Raw genomic sequence first — 12,022 nt, forward strand, 5'->3', positions numbered from 1 at the left:
GTCCTTCTGCAGAAAAGGAGGGGACCTCACATGGCATTAAATGGTTTAGGCAACCAAATTCAGCCTCCCAGTGCGGGCAGTACAGGATGACTCCACAAGGAGATAAGAGCAGAGCAAGTAGGTGGTTGGTTGTATTCCCACACTGTTCTCTCCTGTCTTCCAGTGATGCACGGACCTCCCGAGTCATGTTTGTCTACAGAAGCATTTGATAGATTTTGCTGATAGGAACTTATCCAATCCTTCCTTTGAATCTGTGCTTTCTTTTGCTCTGCTATACAAAAATGAAACTGTTGTTACCGCAGTGGTGGAGCTGGAATGAATTAAACAGCTAGAGGTAGAGTGAGGAGAAGAGGGGGGTTGAACTCCATTTCCAGAAGGAAATGACAGCTGTGGGAAATGAAAGTGTTGTTTCTGCATTAAACATTAAAAAGGACAATCTTTGATCTAAAGAATTAAGAATTAATGCAAGAACTCGTAAGTAATGTAAGAATAATTAAGAATTAAGCCGTAGCGTGTCCTTAGAAATAGCTGACGTAGAAAGTAAGAATACCATACATATTAGTAACATATTTTAGAAATGTAATTACTAAATTGCTTGATGGATGCTTTCTCACCATGCTGCAAATAATTTGAAGGTTCTAAACTATATGAGCATAGTATCCTGAAATAGGAACCATGTTGTAAGGCTGCTCATTAGACTGGTGGATATACAACATATTTAACAAACTTTCAAGAGTCAGGGCCTTTACGCAGAGCAGAACTGTCTCGCTTTGTGGAAATGCTAGAATGCCATAGACAGACTCCAAGATGCTCCCCTCTATCCTCCTTATCTCTATGCAAGGACGGATGAACGACCAGAACAACCCAGTGTGAAGGGGCAACAATGTTAGAGGGAGGGTTAAACAATTAAAAGACTCTATCTGTGTTTATGTTGTAAAGCTGTCATCTGAAAAGTCATCACCAAAATGCTTGCAATTGTTGGAAGTCAATTAACCAATTAAGACGTGTGTGTTTGAGAAGCAAAGATTTGTGTCTACCGTATCTAGCTGGTGTTTGTGTGATTAGAGAAGAGTCAAGAAAGAGTGTGAACCTGCAGCACTCAGCCAATGAGGAACCAGGGGAGAAAGAGCTCAGCGTCAGGCAATAGGGATACAAGATGGAACCGTTGTTTTCTCGGGGCTCTCCTGCTTGCAACGGCGAATAAAAAATGTGCTTCATCAGAGAAACAGTCCTAGAAAATTCTTTGGATATTTCCGACGCAGCTGGAAGCCATGAACTACTTCCAGAACTGGAGAGCATCCCCTAGCGCCTGGATACAGGAATGCAAAAGGCTGCACTGCTTTTTAAAATGCATTTGTTTGTTTGTTTGATTGATTGATTGTTTACGAGAAGCTCTCAGATATTACAGGGAGGAGGCATTTACCTGCATGAGCCATCTGGAGCAGAAGCAGAACACAGAAGAAACAACTCATCTCAGGACTGTTCATCTGCCACACTGTTTCTTGCAGAGCTTTTAAATCTGACCTGAAAGGTAATTTAGAGCAAGCAGTGGCCAAAACAAAACCACATGATGAAAACATAGCCACTGATTCTATACTTCTGCTTGATCTTTCGTGCTGGCAGGATGTTTGCACCTGAGTAGCTGCCGCCTTGCTGAGTGCATGTTTATTTTTCTGTAACCATCAACTCTTTCACTTTCCTCCTTTCTCTGAGCTTTTATTGCTGTGCACAAGGTACGTGACAAACCTTTGGTCAGCTCGCTTGGCTTTCTCCTCTAAGTGTTTTGCCCCACCATATTTGCCCTACTCCCCTGTGCTGCTTGAGGGGACGAGGCAGAATTGGGTGGATGGGGGGAAGGTGGTTTTAGTTTGCTTTAGTTCACTTTTCTCCAGTCTTCTATCAATTACCAATAAATTACATTAATCTCCCCTATACTGAGCCAGTGCCAGTAGTAACAATAATTAACGCATTCATTTCTTGTCCTCATCTCATCCAATGAGCCTTTTTCCATAGTATTTCTCCCCCCTCCCCTCCTCCCTGTGACTTTTACACAGACGTGCATGCGACATTTGCCACATTTTGGGGTGACAGTACAGCTACCAGGTGCCTCAGCTGAAGGAATTTAGCACCAGGTCTCAAGACAAAGGCCGAGCATCCCAAATGTCAGCTGAACCACGGGTGGAGTCATTCGGACAGATGAATCCCATCTTTAAACCAAATATAACTATTTTAAAAGTACAAGTCTAATCCACAGAAGCCAACGAATGGAAACATAATTTGAAGATACAGATCAGAAGGAAATTAAAAAAAAAAAAAAAAAAAGAAATGGATATATGAGAATTTACCTGTACAGAAACCGGTGAACTCATAAATTCATCTGGAACTCTGACTGCACAGTTAAATATAAACAGCACAAGGCACTGAAAGAAAGGCAATTATGGATCACATGAAAGAAGGTGGTGCTGGCATCTGTGGCCGTTCTTCCCCGTTGGTTGGACTTTGTTCTTCCTCTTTCTGAGCTTTATCAGTTTCCCATTTGCCTTTCCAGGTATATCTAAGTGGCAACAGGACAATTCTGATGTGAAAGACATTCTTCCCAGTTTGTTGTCTTGTCCAGATGCCAGATGCCCACCCAGCTGTTTTCCACTCCTCCCTCCTCAACAAGACACAGAAAAGAAGATGAAAAAGGTCGTGAATTGAGATAAAGGCAAGGAGATCACTTAGCAGTTGTCACAACAGATAAAGCAGATTCACTCTGGTGAAAATTCAATTTGTCACAAACTAAAATAGATACAAGTGGTGAGAACCAGAGACAAAATTGAACCAACACTTTTCTTACTTCTGCTGCCCTTCTTGGGCTCAGTTTCACCCTTTTATTCCCAACCCCACTCCTCACTGAGTAGCACAGGACACAGGGAATGAGCAAATAATTATCTTCCGCTCCTTCTTCCTCACACTTTTCCCTGCTGTGGGACCTTTCCCCACAGTGTGGGTCCTTTCCAGTGGCTGCAGTCCTCTAAGATCAACCTGCTCCACATGAAAGTCATCCTCTCCCCTTTATACGGGCATGAAAATCCAACACAGCCTGGCTGTTCAACTGATTTCCACTTCACTGAATGTTCCGCTCAGTATCTCCACGAGGATATTACAGGAGACAGGATCAAAAGCCTATCACCAAGAGCAGGTGAACAGCTCCCTCTGCTTTCTTATCATCTACCAAGTTTGTTACCTCGTTGTAGAAGCCTTTCGGATTAATAAGGCATGATTTGCCCTTCACAGAGCCATGCTGACTGCACTCACTTACATTCTTGTTTTGTTTGGGGGAGGGGTTTCTCCAGCTCCTTTCCAGGGTCTGTGATGAAAAGGTTTGGCCTGTAGTTACCTGAGTCTTCCTTCTGCCTTCCTTGAAGTTGGAGTTGATGTTTGCTCTCTTCCTTCTCTCCAAACTGCTATGAAACTTCCAAAGATAACTGAGAGTGGTCTTTCAATGACATCAGCCAGCTCCCTCAGACCTGGTGGATGCAGCCTGTCGGGCTCCACGGATTCGTGTATGTTGTATTACTTTTGAGTACTCTCTGACACCAAGGACAGCCTTTTTCTTCCTCCTTCTTCTCTTCTCTTTCTTGAAGAAAATTCAGTTTTGTTTCTAAGGCAGGCTAAAAATACTTCACAGAATCATAGAATGGCCGGTGTTGAAAAGCTTCAACCCCCTGCTATGTGCAGGGTTGCCAACCAGCAGACCAGGCTGCCCAGAGCCACATCTAGCCTGGCCTTGAATGCCTGCAGGGATGGGGCATCCACAGCCTCCTTGGGCAACCTGTTCCAGTGCCTCACCACCCTCTGTGTGAAAAACTTCCTCCTAATATCCAACCTAAATCTCCCCTGTCTTAAAACCATTTAAAACCGTTAAAGCCATTCTCCCTTGTCCTGTCACTACCAACCCATGTAACAGTGCTTGCTGCATCACATTTCAAAGAAGAAACAGTTGTGAGAGGTAATATTAAGAGGTGAGTCCAATGAAAATCCAAGAACACCTGCATTCAAAGGCATGATCTTCAAAGTCACCCCCGTTTCAAACCAAGCTCTCTCAGTGATATCTGCCAAGACCCAAGGACAAAGAGTCTCCATTTACAATGCACCTTGACAAGAAAGTACTGGCATTACAATAAAACAGCAGCTGACCTTCAGGCAGAGCTGTACCAGGAGTTAATCTTTAATGTTTCAGTCTTCATTTCAGTTCCACTGTTCAGAGTTCACTCCCTTTGATCTACAGACTTAAGATGTGGAGTCCTTTCCTAATTGACAATAGCTGAAATATATTTTTAATTCTGAAATAAGGCTCAGCGTTGATTATAGGCAGTGGACATCCAACTCTTCCTCTCTGTAACACCAAAGAACCCTTTGCATCTAATTGCAACACGAAGATGCTTCCCTCCTATAGCAGGTAAGACATGGAGGAGACAAGGAGGTTAAGTCCTGGGCAGAGGCTGATTCCCCCAACAGAGGGATAGGTGCAATCTGTAGGTCCACAAAATGTTGCCGTGTGCTGAGAACTCACTCTGTGCTGAGCAATGAACCTCCTGCGTGCTCAGAATCAGCCTGTGCTATTTTTGCATCCCTCTTTCTTAGTGCTCTCTGGCCTGGCCAGACTCCATCTCAAGACGAAAGGAATTATTAATCTCCTTATCAACCTTAGTCCAGAGATAAGAAATTGGTAGCAAGTGTTGCTGTGTCTTTTGAGATCTTCCTTACCAAACCTGCCTGACTTATCAACAAGGCTTACAGTTTCACACAACGTCTAGAATTTCAGTTGCTGAGTCTTTTCATGGATGGATTCTGCAGATGCAGAAATCAGCAGAATGCAAAATTTTAACATGGATTTTACTTAAAAGAACGTGAGTCACTCGCTCAGCGCAAAGAAGAAGATGCTGCTGGAGATGTTGGTGCCCATGAACAGCACAGTGACATAGGATGGAGATGGTTGGTTATAATAACTGTCCTGCCAGAGGGCAGGAGCAGGGCATCAAAGTCACGCCTGCCCAGTTTGGAGGGTCCTCCAGACACCTTTCATGGTTTTGTCTCCAATACCTTCTTGTATTCTGTCTTGCTTCTGTCTTCAGTGAGAAAGCTCCCCTTCGGGAATCCGAGACCCTGGAGGTTAGTGAGAGGGTCTGGGGAATGGAAGACCTCCCTTCAGTCAGGGAAGAGGTGGTCCAGGAGCGCCTAGGCAACATCAGTGTTCATAAATCCATGGGACCCGATGGGATGCATCCACGGGAGCTGAGGGAGCTGGCAGAGGTGATTGCTGAGCTGCTTTCGGTCATCTTTGAGAGGTCTTGGAGGACGGGGGAGGTGCCTGAAGACTGGAGGAGAGCCAATGTCACTTCAGTCTTCAAAAAGGGCAAGAAGGAAGATCCAAGCAGTTATAAGCCAGTCAGCCTCACCTCTGTCCCTGGAAAGGTGATGGAACAGCTGTGCTGGATGCCATCTCCAGACAACTGGAAGAAAAGGAGGTGATCAGGAATAGTCAGCATGGATTCACCAGGGGGAGGTCATGCCTGACCTACCTGGTGGCCTTCTGTGATGTTGTCTCTGGCTGGGTGGATGAGGGGAGAGCAGTGGATGTGGCCTACCTTGATTTCAGCAAGGCATTTGATGCTGTCCCCCACGACATCCTTATAACAAAGCTGAGGAAGTGTGGGATAGATGAGTGGACAGTGAGGTGGGTTGAGAACTGGCTGACTGGCAGAGCACAGAGGGTCGTCGTTGGTGGTGCAGAGTCTGATTGGAGGCTTGTAAGCAGTGGTGTTCCTCAGGGGTCTGTGCTGGGTCCGGTCTTGTTCAACATCTTCATCAATGAACTTGATGAGGGGATGGTGGCCACCCTCAGCAAATTTGCTGATGACACGAAGTTGGGAGGATTGGCTGAAGGCCGTGCTGCCATTCAGCGAGACCTGGACAGGCTGGAGAGCTGGGCAAAAAAAAAACGGATGAGGTTTAACAGAAGCAAGTGTAGAGTCTTGCATCTGGGGAGGAATAATTGCATGCACCGGTACAGACTGGGGGATGAGCTGCTGGAGAGGAGCTCTGTGGAGAGGCACCTGGGTGTCCTGGTGGACAACAGGTTGGCCATGAGCCAGCAGTGTGCCCTTGTGGCCAAGAGGGCCAATGGCATCCTGGGGTGCATTGCAAAGAGCGTGTCCAGCAGGTCGAGGGAGGTGATCCTCCCCCTCTACTCTGCCCTGGTGAGGCCTCATCTGGAGCACTGCGTCCAGTTCTGGGCTCCCCAGTACAAAACAGACAGGGATCTCTTGGAAAGAGTCCAGCGGAGGGCCACCAAGATGGTGAGGGGCCTGGAGCATCTCTGCTATGAGGAAAGGCTGAGTGAACTGGGTCTGTTCAGCCTGGAGAAAAGAAGGCTGAGAGGGAACCTGATCCAGGTCTATCAGTATCTGAGGTGTGGGGGCAGAATGGCAAGGCCGGACTCTTTTCAGTGGTGAGTGGAGACAGGACAAGGGAATACGGCCAGAAACTGCAGCATAGGAAATTCTGCACAGATGTGCGCAAGAACTTCTGTACAGTGAGGTGATGGAGCGCTGGAACAGGCTGCAGGGAGGTGGGGGAGTCTCCTGCTCTGGAGATGTTCAAGACCTGCCTGGATGCCGACCTGTGCGACCTGCTGTAGGGAACCTGCTTTGGGAGGGGGTTGGAGATGATCTCTGGAGGTCCCTTCCAACCCCTACAATTCTGTGATTCTGTGATTCTGTATGATCTCTGAGCAACGATCCATTGGTTGGGTGTGCATTAGGAAACAAGAAGTCATTCATTTCACAGTCAGGAAGTAAAGATTTTTCTAAACATCTGCCCACTTCATTGCCTATGTGTTCATTGGCTTTTGCCCTTGTGCCTCACATGCTGGAAACGTTCATCTTTCTGAGATGCAATACTGCATCTTCACTGACCTGCCTCAGCTCAGGTCTCAGAGGTACTCATTTCTCCTCGTTAGATGAGGAGGGTTTGAGTCTGATGAGCCCTGATGCACACACCTGTGAACACATAATGCTCATCTGGCCCTGTGTGAGCAAATTTCAACGTAGTTTTGAGGAATTTGTGCTCCATGTAGAAGTCCTGTAAGTGCCATCACATTGTCCAAGAGATGAGGAAACCCCAAAACCACACGGAGCCTTTCACAAACAAACACTCAGCTTCAAAGCGTACAGAATCAGACCACAGGTGGGTGCGCAGCCCGCTGCTGCTTCTGCTTTCATTTTCACTTCTGTTCTGCTGTTTAATCAGTCACAGACACGGTGACAGAACAAAGCCAGTCTGTGACAGAGGCACAGAAGATTCCCTTAGTCCTCCCAGTTGAATCTGGTGTACTTCTCTCTGAATGCACCCTGAGAGCAACATTCTGTGCACAGGGCTGTGACAGAATCCTTGCACTTCAGGCTCACAGCGGGTACCAAAACACAGCCAGCGTGGGCATCTTCAGAGCTTCTTCCACCTGAATCCACAGCAGTAATGCATAACCACAGCTCATCACTCCGTGATTCCTCTGATTCAAGACTGTGGTGAGATTGATGATGCAGCAAAGTGCAGCTTGTGGATTTGCATGACACATCATTATGTTCCACTTTGGTGTATCTCTGATGTTTTATTAATATTGCAGGCATTATGTACATAAGCAAGTCATAAATCTTATTCTGCTAGATGTAACATGAGAGCAAACCCCATAAATACTCTCTGCCCCACGTTACACCCCAGGAGCCCTGTGCAAGGATACGCAGTGGCCGTGACCCAGTCCCAGTGCCCTTGCCATGCTGTAGCCTACCGGGCTCTGCTGTTGGTTGTCTGCTTCACAGGAGGCTGGAGGGGAAAGAAAAGCCCAATTACTGCAGCTACAGCCTGCAGGCCCTGAACGAGGAGACTCCAGGTGCACCAGGAGCCACGCACGCAGGAAGAAGCAGGCAGGAGACAGCTAGCAAAAATAAGAGCACATCTGGGGCAGCACTTCCTTGCTAGATTGCCTCTTCTTCATAATTGTTGGCAAGGTTTTCCCCCTTCGCTTTCTTTCCAACTCTCAGAAATGTTCTTCCAACTCCTCAAATAGAACCATTTCTGGAGCTTCCGAGAAGGAACCGCGCAATTCTGGCAGCAGCAACAAGGGGCTGCAGTTCTACACAACAGGGGGAGGCGTTTGCAGAAGTCAGAGAGGAGAGTGTGATGTGTGGCTAGAAAAAGTATCTCGTGATTTGCCATTTTTCTGCAAGCAGAAGGAACATAAGACCAGGAGATGCAGGAGGAGGTGTACAAACAATACCATGACGTGTCTGAGGAGTGTATCACTCCAATTCCAGGGGGAAGGACTCCAACTCACCTTGTCCCTTTGATAGTGGACAATGGTGGCATCTGTGGGGGAAAAAATACACCGTGAGTGCTTGCTCAGTACCAATATGGGAATAGGGGAGAACCACCATTGGTTTGGGCAGCAGATGATGGGTTCTGCTCTGACTGCCCAACCCCGTTTGCCCACTCTGTGCAGGAAGATATGCAGGAGCAGAGATGATGGGCTTTGGGGCATTTTCCCATTGGTGGAGGCATTTTCTCTCTTTACATCTCAGCCTGCTGCTCTGCAATGAAATTCGAGCTGCAAGCAGAGCAAGGTGCACGCGTGGTGGGGTTACATCCCCTGCCCCCAACCACAGCATCCTCCCTTTTGCTGCTGCCTGCACTTGCAGAGCCACCTCTGAGATATTTCCCCACCCCGTCTCTGTAAGCATCCTCCAGTGTGGGGCTGAGCCTTGGGCTGGGCTTGAAACAAACACCACAGGGAGGAGAAAATGAAGAAGGTGAACAGCAGAGTCTGAACTGAGAGATCCACCATGCATGAGGGATTTGTCAGCACAAGCACTGGGATGAAAGCAGCACGGAGAAATTCTCCCTTGATTAATAGTTTTGCGAGTCCCATCAGGAAAGGAACTGGTGGGATTGCAAATGGGAGCTCATGGGAAGGGGATCCCCATGGAAAAGGGCTGCCCAGAACTCACAGTGTAGTTCTCCATAGTCAGTGGCTTCCGTTTGCTGGCTGGGAACGTGCTGCTGCCTGGAGAGGAAAGGGAAATGGATTGGGGCTGTGTGTTTGCTGGGGATATTCACTGAATGATGCCTCCTTGCATTGGGCACTGCGTTCGATCCAAACCCACGGTAATCTCTCATCCACCAGGTGCCCATGTTCTGTTGGAAATATTCCCATGAGGAAATGCTCTCTTCCCCAACAGGATGGAAATCCCATCTTATCTTGGGGGAACCTGCAGATCATGCTGCCCTGCACAGGGTCCCAGCTGCTCCTGAATCCCCCAGCCCTGACCAGGCCATTACTGCTCACCTTCGGCATCTCTCCCTGCAGGTACCTGCAAGAAGAAATGTCCCACATCAGAGCTGTGACAGCCTCGTGGATCCCTCACAGTTCCCACAAGCCCTCACCTTTCTTGACGGTCCAGAAGGTCGCTGCAGACAGGAGGAGGATGACAGTCACCGATGCCACCACAGTGATTGCGGAGCCCTGCTGGTTGTTGGGGTCTGGGAACAGATTGGAGGCGTGGGGACAGAGAGCTTGGGGTTGACGGAGTGCGGTTGAGTCCGAAGGGAGTGATGTGGACACTGGGGTGTGTTGGGGACGTAGTGACAAAATGGGGACAAAGGAGAGTGAGAGGGAAGATTGGGATGCATGGGGACTGCAGGAGTAAAGGGGAAAGCCTCACCAGCAGTTGCTGTCCCTTCCGTGGAGCTGGACACGTGGCCTGTTGGCACAAATGGATGGGCTGAGTATCCCCTGAACTCTCACCTCTGCATGAACACAGCCCCTGAATGCATTGGTAGGGGCACAGCTTGCAGCCGTGGGCAGGAGTCCACTCAGCCAGCTCTGCCCCTGAGACACGTGGAACGATGCGGGTTCTCTCCCACATGGGTGTCGATTATGGAAACTATGATGGATCAAGAAATGCATGGCAGAGATGCAGCTGTGCACTGTATGATACTGCAGCACAGCCCTCTTCTTTCCTTGTCGTTGGGGACAAGAAAGGACTAGTATGTTGCCCTGCCTAGATGGGATGGCAGCATCAAATTTGCAAGACTGTATCCTGTGTTTCCCCTCCTGCCGTCATCTAAAGGCTCTTTTTGGTGGTTTTGTTGAAGGTGGGGGCACCCAGACCCCAAAGCACACCGACATCTGGCCATCCCCACACCATGGCCACAGCATCATCTTCTTCCTGAGTAGGAACTCACACAGTAAGGAACAATCTCACTCCTGGAAATCACTCCAATTTCCATTCCATACGCTCATAAGGATATTGCAACAATCCTTGAAGCATCCTTACCCTGCTTCAAAGGCTCCATGGCCACCCCCTATCTTTCCTTTCTTTTCCTGGGCACTGCAGAGCCCCATTTCTGCAGCGTGGGATGGAGAAAGGAATCCTTCCAGAACCAACCCCACTCTATGACATCTCTTGCTGCACATGGGATGTTCAGTCCCACCTGTGTCCCCACCACCCTGACCTCATGTCCCACCTGTGACACGCAGGTCCCGGGGAGCACTGAGGACAGAGCTCCTCAGCCAGTTTTTCTCGTTCCTCTGCTCGTACAAACACTTGTAAGTCCCACTGCTTCTCTCAGTGATGCTCAGCAGCACAGAGTTGACGACCCTGCCCTCTTGGGCTTTCTTGCTGTACACCTCCAACCCATCCTTGCAGAAGACAATTCGGGTAGCAGGAAACTGGTTCTGAAGAACACACTGAGCCAGGACAACGTCCCCTTCCTGAGCACTGGATGCGTTAAGGTACAGGACAGGAGCCTGGAGAGCACCTGGAGAGATGGCACAGGGATTCCACCAGCATCAGTAGTTGAAAAACACCTTGTATCCCAAGGCATGGACAATCAGCACTCCAGGGGTGGACATTGGGAATTCATTGGGAAAGATTCGTTTCTCTCTTTCCATCTCCTCCCCCACGATGTTTTCATTTTCTGGACCCATTCTCACACTCACCATCAGTCCTGGAGCTGCAGAAGTTCTGTGTGCTCCCACCAGTACCTGCACCATGAGACAGAGAGGGTTTTGGTTAGAGGGACAATGTCCTGCTCACCCACATGTTCCTGCCCATGTCCCCGTTGCGGAGTAGGAGCAATCTCATCTGTGTTTTTGCATACTGCCTCTCCTCCATCTCCTTCTCAGCATATCTAAGCCCAGTCCAGATGTGTTTCCAGATGCAATCTCCTCAAATTCAAATTCAGACAGCATTCCTCATTCTCAAATTTTTACATGCCTACACACATGTTCCTACTCATCTTCACCCTCAGCACCACCCCAAGAATATTACTGGTGGGTTTCCTGCTCCAGGCAGGGTTCCCTGCTCCCCAACTCACCAAGCACCAGCAGCAGGAGGGCAGAGACACGAGGACACGGCGTGGCCCATCCCGTCTGCACCCACATCTTTTGGAGATCTCTTCTCCCGGCGCCTGCTTTGCTGTGAGCTGGGTGCAGATGGTCACAGGTTTGTCTTGTGAGCCTCGGACGTGTCCTGTGGTGCTTCCGCAGCTGATGGGGAGTTATTCACAGCGAGAGGCTGTGATGCAGCCTATGGTGCATCTATTGCGTCAGCAGAGACACCGCTTTTATTTCAGGACACGTAGAGCCCTCAGCATGGTCCGCGTTTCCTGTTTCCTGAAGGGAGGAAACTTCTCCTTTCTCCCTCTTTTACCCACATCTCCTTGCTGATCATGGCCTCATTCTGCATGCAGTGTCACTTCTCTTTAGGTCAGCTGCCCTCCTTGCTCTGTCTCCTCCAAACTGCTGACCACCCCCAGTCTATCACAGAGTCATAAAAGAGAAAGGTTTGGTTTGGAAGGGACCTTAAAGATAATACAGTTATCTATACCTAGATAGAATCATAGAATCTTACGTTCCATCCTTGAGCACCTCCAGAGATGCGGCAAGCACTGCTTCTCTGGGCAGCCTGTGCCAGTGCCT

This window comes from Tetrao urogallus, assembly GCF_951394365.1.
Source record: "Tetrao urogallus genome assembly, chromosome: 30".
Taxonomy (NCBI): domain Eukaryota; kingdom Metazoa; phylum Chordata; class Aves; order Galliformes; family Phasianidae; genus Tetrao; species Tetrao urogallus.